The 9,797-nt window shown below is 44.8% G+C and overlaps 1 long non-coding RNA gene across 1 annotated transcript in view; it reads left to right on the top strand.

The window, feature by feature from the left end:
- The first annotated feature begins 971 nt into the window (after positions 1-971).
- LOC105526520 overlaps positions 972-9,797 on the top strand; it is a 19,687-nt gene continuing 10,861 nt past the window's right edge. The window contains exon 1 of the long non-coding RNA XR_001004089.1: positions 972-1,369. This is a non-coding gene — a long non-coding RNA (uncharacterized LOC105526520). The remainder of the gene's footprint in view (positions 1,370-9,797) is intronic.

Raw genomic sequence — 9,797 nt, 5'->3', positions numbered from 1 at the left:
ATGAGGGCTTGCTTTCTTTCTTTTTTCCGTTTGTCTTCTGAAAAGTTGTCAGCTGAATCCAAGACATCAGCTGGCAACTTTTTTTTTTTTTTTGAGGCAGAGTCTCACTTTGTCACCCAAGCTGGAGTGCAGTGGGGGTAATCTTGGTTCACTGCAACTTCTGTCTCCTGGGTTCAAGCGATTGTCTGGGATTACAGGTATGTGCCACCACGCCCGGCTAATTTTTATATTTTTAGTAGAGATGAGTTTTCACCATGTTGGCCAGGCTGGTCTCAAACTGATGACCTCAGGTGATCCGTCTGCCTCGTCCTCTCAAAGTGCTGGGATTATAGGCGTGAGTCACCATGCCCAGTCTCAGCTGGCAACATTTTGATTTTTTATGTTTGATTGTTTATTCTTAATAAACAAGGCTTACTGAAATCTAACTGATGTCTTCAGGTGGTTAAGAAAAAAAAAAAAAAAGAAGGAAATTGACAATGCAAAAATAATCCTGTATGCCCTTCTCTCTCCTGCTGTCTCATCTGTCCTGCCTCCTCCCCTACTGACCATAGGGGGATCCTGGGTATATTTGGGCGTAGAAGAAAGCCTGTTGTTTTGATGTGTGAGGAACGGAGACCTGGGGTCCCCACTCTTGCGTGAACACCCTCTCCTCACTATGATGCAGCTCTTATAAACACCAAAGTCTTGCTTTTGAGTTACGAGTCTGTAGCCTTTTTTCCCCCACAACCTTGAACCTCTGCCAACCTTGTTAAAACTCAAGGATTCTTTTATTAAAACACTAAGAGTTGAAGGCGAGAATGGATATGGCCTACAGCTAGCCTTTTCTGCCACTATTCCACTTGTCAAGGACATGTTAGCTCCCATTTGAAATCTTTCTGCACCATACAAAATTTCATCCTCAGGCCCATGTGGTCTGTGGGTGGGCCTTGTTCAGCCCCAGCAAATGAAAGAAGATTAATTAACAGAAGGAGCTGCAGCTGGGCCTGGAGGCAGTGGCTCTACAGCAGCAGTGAGAGCCAAGCTGTGAACCACATGCTGTTCCCCTGACTCAAGGCTGTGGAGTTCCCTCCAGCGAGGATGCTGACCTGTTTTTCTATTAGGAACAACCAGCAAATGCGATAATGAGGAAAATGTACACTGGCTCCTGTGAAGTTTAGTGAAGCCTGAAAGAAGTGCAGGAGGCCGCGGAGATGCGCGAGGAAGTACATTCCAGGCAGAGGAGCAGCAAGGACAAAAGCCCCTAGGGAAGAGTGGGTGGGCGAGCCTGAGATCCAACATGGCAGAGAGCAAGCCGGAAGTGCTACCCGGGGATCCTAAGGGGCGCTGAACAGGACAAACTCAGTTTTGTCTCTCAAACTCCCGCAATCAGGTAAGTCATCGGCCTCGCATAAGATATATGTTTTCCCCACCAATCTCCATTCTGAGGAGTGGAGTAGAAACTCCCTATCCTCTCATGAAATGTTGAGTATCAGGGAATAAGTGTGTGCTAAAAAGGGTTACCTCGGTGGAACTGGGTTGCTCAAATCCTGAGCATTTCAAAGGAAGGACTGGCTCCTGACCATCTCTGGGGAGATAACTTCTGGGCCTTTGGAATATGCCTGAGGAGAGCACCTTTGTGACCTGAGACTTCAGCCCTGCCTATACCTCATGCTAACGGTGTGGTTTATGGGGAAGACCTGTTTTTATTTGCTGGGAGCCCTGGGCCATGCTGTATCTGTTTGGCTTCTGGATGGGTGGGGAACTGGGGAATAAATGGCTAAGGACGGTCATGTCTATATGACAGGAGCTCCATGCCTATATGACTGACCTCCATTAAAAATCATGGCACCAAGACTTGGGTAAGCTTTCCTGGTTGACAGTAATTGGTGTGCACTGTCACACATTGTTGTGGGAGGATTAAGTGTTGTCCCTGTGACTCTGCAGAGAACACCTGGAAGTTCACTCCCGGTTTCTCCTGAACTCTGCCCTATTGTCCTTTTTTTCTATGCTGATTTTAATCTGTATTCTTTTTATCCCCAAGTTCTGGCAAGTCTTTGATGTATTCTTTTCCCGTAATAAACTGTAACTGTGAGCATAACAGTTTTTCCAAGTTCTGTGAGCCCTTCTAGCAAATCATGAAACCTGAGAGTGGCCTGGGGGCCCCACGGCAAAGTTGAATTCATCCCATCTATTTTTCCATCCTCTTGCTACTCTACCTAGGTGCCAAAGCCCTAGTAGGAAGAGTCTGATTGGCTAACTTGAGTCACCCAGCCCATCCTGGCCAGGGGAGGAGTGGCACCTTGATAAGCAGGCCCCACACAGCTGCACTGAGCGGGAAGGAGGATGCCCAGAATTACTTGAATCAGAAAGAGAGAATTGGGGCCAGTGTGGTAGCTTACACCTGTAATCCCAGTGCTTTGAGATGCCGAGGCAAGAGGATTGCTTGAGCCCAGGAGGTTGAGGTGGCAGTGAGCAGTGATCACTCTTCTACTCTCCACCCTGGGTGACAAGACCCTGTCTCAACAAAACAAAACAAAACAAAACAAGAGAGTTAGGAGCTGGGATGCTGGTTAGGACAAATAGCTAATATATGCACCAGGCAGGGAAATGGGAGTCCAGGCTAGCAGGAAGAAGTTGGAATCTTGAGGAGATAGTGACCAAAAAGCCATGTAGTATCTGGGTTTGTGTCCATCCAACTGTTGGCATCAAGAAATCACAACAGGCCGGGCGCGGTGGCTCAAGCCTGTAATCCCAGCACTTTGGGAGGCCGAGACGGGCGGATCACGAGGTCAGGAGATCGAGACCATCCTGGCTAACACGGTGAAACCCTGTCTCTACTAAAAATACAAAAAACTAGCCGGGAGAGGTGGCGGGCGCCTGTAGTCCCAGCTACTCCGGAGGCTGAGGCAGGAGAATGGCGTAAACCCGGGAGGCGGAGCTTGCAGTGAGCTGAGATCCGGCCACCGCACTCCAGCCCCGGTGACAGGGCAAGACTCCGCCTCAAAAAAAAAAAAAAAAAAAAAAAAATCACAACAGACAATGGAGCGGCCCAGCGGCAGGATGCAGCAGAATGTCAAAGATCCAGATATTTTTGTTGTGAGTTGAATTGTGTCCACTCCCACCAAAATATGTTAAAGTCCTAACTTCTGGTACTTATTTGAAAATAGGGTCTTTGCAGATGTAAACAGGTTAAGATGAGGTCATACGGAATTAGGATGGGCCCTAAATCCATTGGCTGATTCCTCACAAAGGGAGAGATTTGATGACGAATAGGTGCACAGAAAGAAGGCCATGTAAAGACGGAGGCAGAGGTTGGGGTGAGTCAACCCAAGGAACGCCAAGGATTGCTGGCAGCCAGCGGAATCAGGAAGGGGCAATAGCAGATTCTTCACGGAGCTGTCAAAAGCATAACCCTGCCAAAATCTTGATTTCAAACGTCTGGCCTCAAGGACCATGAGAGAATCAATTTCTGTTGTTTTAAGCCACCAAGTTTGTGGCAATTTATTATGGAAGCCCTAGGAACCGTTACAGATTTTGCCACTGGAAAGGGAGTGCTGCTTCTAAAAATATGGGTTGAATTGGCCACGTGGACGGCTAGTGCTGTAGAGAAATGATTGAAATGTCCACTCCTGTATCTACCAATCCTTTAAATTTCTTTCCCTGAATAGTTATTTCACAGGTAGGACGTTTATCAGTAATTTGATTTACCCAGTAAGCTGCTCTGTCTTGTTTATCTGTGCTTCCAAATCCTCCTGTTCCTTTAATTTCACTTTTCCCCATTCCCACTTATGGCACAATCAGGAGCTGTGCTATGCTCTCTCCTGGCTCTGCTTTCCAGGGAACAGAAGTAGATACAACAATTTGAATTTCCCCATTGTAATCTGAATCAGTGACTCCTGTAAGTACTTGCACTTCATTTAAATTTAAACTAGACCTACCTAGAAGTAATCCTACCGTCCCCGTTGGCAAGGGTGCACAGACTCCTGTTGGCACTTTTTGCAGGGTTCTCCAGGCAGAAGGCTCACAGCTTTTGTGCAGCATAAATCTACTGCAGCACTACTGGCTGTGGCAGGGGACAGGCATTGTACAGGGGTGAGGGAGTGGCCTGAGCCGGAAATGGCCCAGTTTGGAACAGGGCCCAGGATGAGCCCCTCATGGCGTTTCCCAAAATCAGGTTCCCATCTTTATCAAACTTAGAGTGACATTGATTAGCCCAATTTTTTTCCTTTTTTACATTTTGGACATATTTCAGGCTCAGCAGTTTTCTTTTTTCCCCCATCTGGCAGCCTGACTCTCTGATTCTTCCTGCATTCTTTTTTAATATGCCCACGCTTCCCACAGTTAAAACAAGCTCCAGGAATTGGAGTATTTCCTTTACCCACTTTCAGTCCTGCCATGGCTTGCACCAACCAAGTAGCTTTATGCAGATTACCTCCGATACTGTCACAGGCCTTAATATAATCAACTAAATGTGCTTTCCCTCTAATAGGTCTCAGAGCGACTTGGCACTCAGGATTGTCATTGTCGAAAGCTAGTAACCACAACAGTATATCCTGAGCAGCCGAATCTGCAATCACCTTTCTAAGAAACTCCTTTAACCAAACTATAAAATCTGCATATGGTTATTTTGGTCCCTGTTTTATAGCACTAAAGGAAGGGTATTGTTCTCCTCCTGAAGTGATTTTTTCCCAAGCTCTAATGCACACTCCTCTAAGCTGCTCTATGGCATCATCCTTCATGACCACTTGTGCATCTAAACCAGCCCAGCCGCTGACCCCCAAAAGTTGGTCTGCAGTTATATTAATTTGAGGTTGGGCCTGGGCGTTGTGAGCAGCCTGAATGGAAGCTTCATCTGCCCACCAAGTTTTAAATTGTAAGAACTGAGCAGGAGTCAGGCAAGCTTGAGTAAAAGCGTCCTAGTCAGTAGGAATCATCTGACTGGAGAAAGCAACATTCTTTAACTGTTTTACAAAAGCAGTTAACTGCATTACAAAAGGAGAACCTGGTCCATGTTGATTAATAGCTTGTTTAAATTCTTTAAGTATTTCAAAAGGAAAAGGCTCAAATGTAGCTATACTATTCCCCTGTTGATCAGGTGGGTGTATTCTAACAGGGAACTGCCAAGCATTCATATCACCCTCTCGTCTAGCTTGCTGGATTCCTGCCTGAATAGAACTGACAGTGGTCGCTTGATGCGCTGCTTGAACAGTCACTGGGGCAACTACTTTTCATCCAGTGTCCTCTGGAAAAGAAAGATCCAGAGGGTCAGGCCACTCTTTTTCTTGAAAATAATGAGAGGGTGCAGAGGGGTAGGGACAAACCTCTCCCTTCTTTGCTGCTTTAGCTGGCAAGTAAACCTGCTCTGTCACCTCTTCTGTTACTTTATTGTACTCTCCTTCTTCCTCTGATTCTTCCTCCTCGTCATCTGTGTGGAAAAGCTCCAAAGTGGAATGAACCAGAACCCACACTGACCAGTTACAGAAATATCATCAGCACCATCCTTATATGCCTTTTTCAGTGCACTGCCTACCTTTTCCCAGACCTCTACATTCATAGTTTCTCGGTCGGGAAACCAGGGGCAATATTTCTCTACTGCTCTAAAAACCTGCATAAGTTGGCTAGTGCTGACCTTCACTCCTTTCCTAGGAGCTGCTGAAGCAGACTCATATAAGCCTCGTGCCTGCTCGACCCTTGTCCCATTGTTACCCTGATGCTTCCGAGCTCGCCTTCTTACTCACCACGGGGATTGCTTAAGAGTACTCGGGTGCCCTCCAGTGTAGTTGCACGTTCTCCAACTGTCGCTCCGGTGACCCTTCGACCCAGGTTTGAGCCCCACATATGGGTGCCACTTGCCAAGACCAGCTCAGTCATGGAGACCTTAACCCAGTGGCACTAGAGGAATGAAGACAAAGACACAAAAATAGAGTACAGAGTGGGATCAGGGGGCTGACGGCCTTCAGAGCTGACAGCCACAAACAGAGTTTGCCCCACATATTTGTTGACAGCAAGCCAGTGATAATCATTGTTTCTATAGATTATAGATTAGCTAAAAGCATTCCTTACAGGAAACAAAAGGACAGGCTCTGGCTTGTTATCTACAGCAGGAACACGTCCTTAAGGCACAGATCACTCATGCTATTGTTTGTGGTTTAGGGACGCCTTGAGTGGTTTTCTGCCCTGGGTGGGCCAGGTGTTCCTTGCCCTCATTCCAGGAAACCAAGAACTTCCAGCATGGGTGTCATAGCCATCATAAGCATGTCACAGTGCTTAAGAGATTTTGTTTAGGGGCAGTTTCTCATGGTCTATTTATGGTCAGATTTGGGGGGCCTGTTCCCAGCAACTTTTTTCACAGAAATATAAAAAATGATGGTAAAATTCATATGGAGCTAGGCCGGGCACAGTGGCTCATACCTGTAATCCCAGCACTTTGGGAGGCTGAGGCGGATGGATCACCTGAGGTCAGGAATTCGAGACCAGCCAGGCCAACATGGTGAAACCCCATCTCTACAAAAATACAAAAAATTAGGCATGGTGGTGGGTGCCTATAGTCCCAGCTACTTGGGAGGTTGAGGCAGGCGAATCTCTTGAACCCAGGAGGTGGAGTGCAACCATTGCAGTGAGCCAAGATTGTGCCATTGCACTCCAGTCTGGGTAACAAGAGCGAAACTCCATCTTGAAAAGAAAAATTCATATGGAAACACAAAATAATGCTGCATGGTCAAAACAATCATAAGCAACAAAAACAAAGCTGGAGGCATCACACTACTTGGCTTCAAAATATACTACAAAGCTTAGTAATCTAAATAGCATGGTACTGGCATAAAAATAGACAGATAGACCCATGGAATGGATTAGAAAGCCTAGAAATAAATTCATGCAGTTATAACCAGCTGATTTTTGGTGAAGGTACCAAGAACACACAGTGGAGAAAGGACATCTCTTCAACAAATGGTGTGGGGAAAACTGGATGTCCACACACAAAAGAATACAATTAGACCTTTATTTCACTCCATATACAAAAATCAAAATGGATTAAGGACTTAAATATATCTGAAACCGTATAACTCCTAGAAGAAAACAGAGGGGCAAAGCTCCATGAACCCCACTGGTCTAGGCAATAACTTTTTGGTTATGACCCCAAAAGCATAGGCAACTAAAGCAAAAGATGTAGATGAAATGACATGAAACTGAAACACTTCCACACAGCAAAGGAAACAATCAACAGAGTGAAGTGACAACCTGTAGAATAGAGAAAATATTTTCAAACTGTACGTCTGATAATGGGTGACTATCCCAAATATATAAAGAACCCAACTTGATAGCAAGAAAATAACTCAATTAAAAAATAGAGGAAGGACACAAATAGACACTTCTCAAAGAAGACATACAAATGGCCAATGGGTAAATGAAAAAAAAAAAAATTCTCATCATTAATCATGGGAAAATACAAATTAAAATAACAATGAGCTATCACCTCACATTTGTTAGAATGGCTATTATCAGAAAGACAAGGGGTAACAGGTGTTGACAAGGATGTGGAGAAAAGGGAACCATTTTCCCTTTTGTTGGTGGGAATGTAAATTAGTACAGGGTTATGGAAAACAGTATGGAGGCTCCTCAAAAAACTAAAAATCAACGTATGACCCAGCAATTCCACTACTGGGTATGAGTCAGGGGAATGGGGTCTGGAGGCAGGGAACCTAAGGCAGATAAGCACAGACATCCTACAGCTGAATCAAAAGGAAAATCCCACCTCTCCATACCAAAGTAACAGAAGAATCCGAGACTACTCCATTTGCATTACCTTGCGGATGAAAAATGGAAAGTACCTCTGATTGGTCGCCTTCCACAACCAATTAGACTGGTCATGGGCCTAGTCTTCATATGCACAGGGATGTAACTTTGTCACTTCACCTCAGCCTCTGATTGGTCACCTTCTCCAGACGATCAGACTGGTCCATGGGCCATTCCTTCATTTACATAGGGTGTAACCAGGTAACCAATGGGAAACCTCTAGAAGGTATTTAAACCCCAGAAAATTATGTAACTGGTGCTCTTGAGCCGTTTGCTCAAGCCTGCTCTCAACTCTGTGGAGTGTACTTTCATTTCAATAAATCTGTGCCTTCGTTGCTTCATTCTTTCATTGCTTTGTTTGTGCGTTTTGACCCAGTCTTGTTCAAAAGGTCAAGAACATAGATGACTTGTTGTCAAGACCCTCGACTGGTAACACTAGTCCTTTTTCACACGTTTTTGCATATTCCCCCCATCCCTGCATGGCTTGCAAAATTATTTTCTTAATAGAGCTTTTGATGTGCAGTTTTAATGTAGTAAAGTTTACCAGAACTAACTTTATTATTATTTTCTGACCTAAGAAACTTTTGTCTACCACCCCCACACCCCGCTCCCACCAATTCCTGAAGGCATAATCCTGTTTTCACCCTTTTACGCTTAGGTCTGTGGTTCATCTTGACTGAATTTTGAATTTTATATAGTATGACTTAGAGACTAACATTCATTTATTACCCCATAATGACATATAGTAATTGCAGAGCCATGTATTGAAAAGACCTTTTTTTTTTTTGAGACAGAGTTTTGCTCTTGTTGCCCAGGCTGGAGTGCAATGCCGCAATCTCGGCTCACTGCAACCTCCACCTTCCGGTTTCAAGTGATTTTCCTGCTTCAGTCTCCTGAGTAGCTGGGATTACAGGTGCCTGCCACCACACCTGGCTAATTTTTGTATTTTTAGTAGCGACAGGGTTTCACCACGTTGGCCAGGCTGGTCTCAAACTCCTGACCTCGTGATCCACCTACCTTGGACTTCCAAAGTGCTGGGATTACAGGAGTGAGCCACTGCACCCAGCATTTTTTTTTCTTTTTAAAATTGAGACGGGCTTGCCCAGGCTGGAGTGCAGTGGCTCGATCACAGCTTCCTGCAGCCTCAATCTCCCAGGCTCAAGCTATCCTCCAACCACAGCAGGGACTACCAGTGCATGCCACCATGCCCAGCTCATTTTTGTACATATTTTTCGGTAGAGACAGGGTCTCACTATGTTGCCCAGGCTGGAATCAGGCTCCTAGGCTCAAGTGATCCTCTCACCTCAGCCTCCCAAAGTACTGGGGTTAGAGGCATGAGCTACCACGCCTGGCTGACTTTACTTTCTTCATTGGATTGCTTTGGGCCTTTGTCAAAAATTAAATAATATAAATATGGATTTATGTATTGGCTTTCTATTCTGTTCCATTGATCTGTTTATCCTTTTACCAGTACCATACTGGCTTGATTACTGTAGTTTTACAGTAAACACTTTTTTGTTTTTTTAGAGACAGGGTTTCACTCTGTCATCCAGGCTTGAGTACAGTGGTGTAGTCATAGCTTACTGCAGGCTTGACCCCCCAACCGGTTCAAGCAATTCTCCTGTCTCAGCTCCCTGGATAGCTGGGACTACAGTCATGCACCATCACACCCAGCTTTTTTTTTTTTTTTTTTTTTTTTTTTTTGGTTGTTGTAGAGATAGGGCCTCCCTATGTTCCCCAGGCTGGTCTCAAACTCCTGGACTCAAGCCATCCTCCCATCTTAGCCTCCCAAAGTGCTGCAATTACAGGCATGAGCCTCCATGCCTGGCCTTGATACACTATTTTTTCCTAAAGTTCTGGTTTTCATCTAGTATTCTTTACCCTTGGCTGAATAATTTTTTTTAGGCCTTTTGCAGTGCAGGTATACTAGTGATGAATTCTTTTAATTTTTAAAAGTACAATTTTAATTTTTTATAGTATGATTTTCAATTTTTTAAATCTGTAAATCTATTTTTTTTTTTTTT

Source organism: Colobus angolensis, unplaced genomic scaffold (assembly GCF_000951035.1).
Source record: "Colobus angolensis palliatus isolate OR3802 unplaced genomic scaffold, Cang.pa_1.0 Scaffold595, whole genome shotgun sequence".
NCBI classification, from domain to species: domain Eukaryota; kingdom Metazoa; phylum Chordata; class Mammalia; order Primates; family Cercopithecidae; genus Colobus; species Colobus angolensis.
The sequence above is the reverse complement of the archived record's forward strand: the minus strand, read 5'-3'. Positions and strand labels throughout refer to the sequence as shown.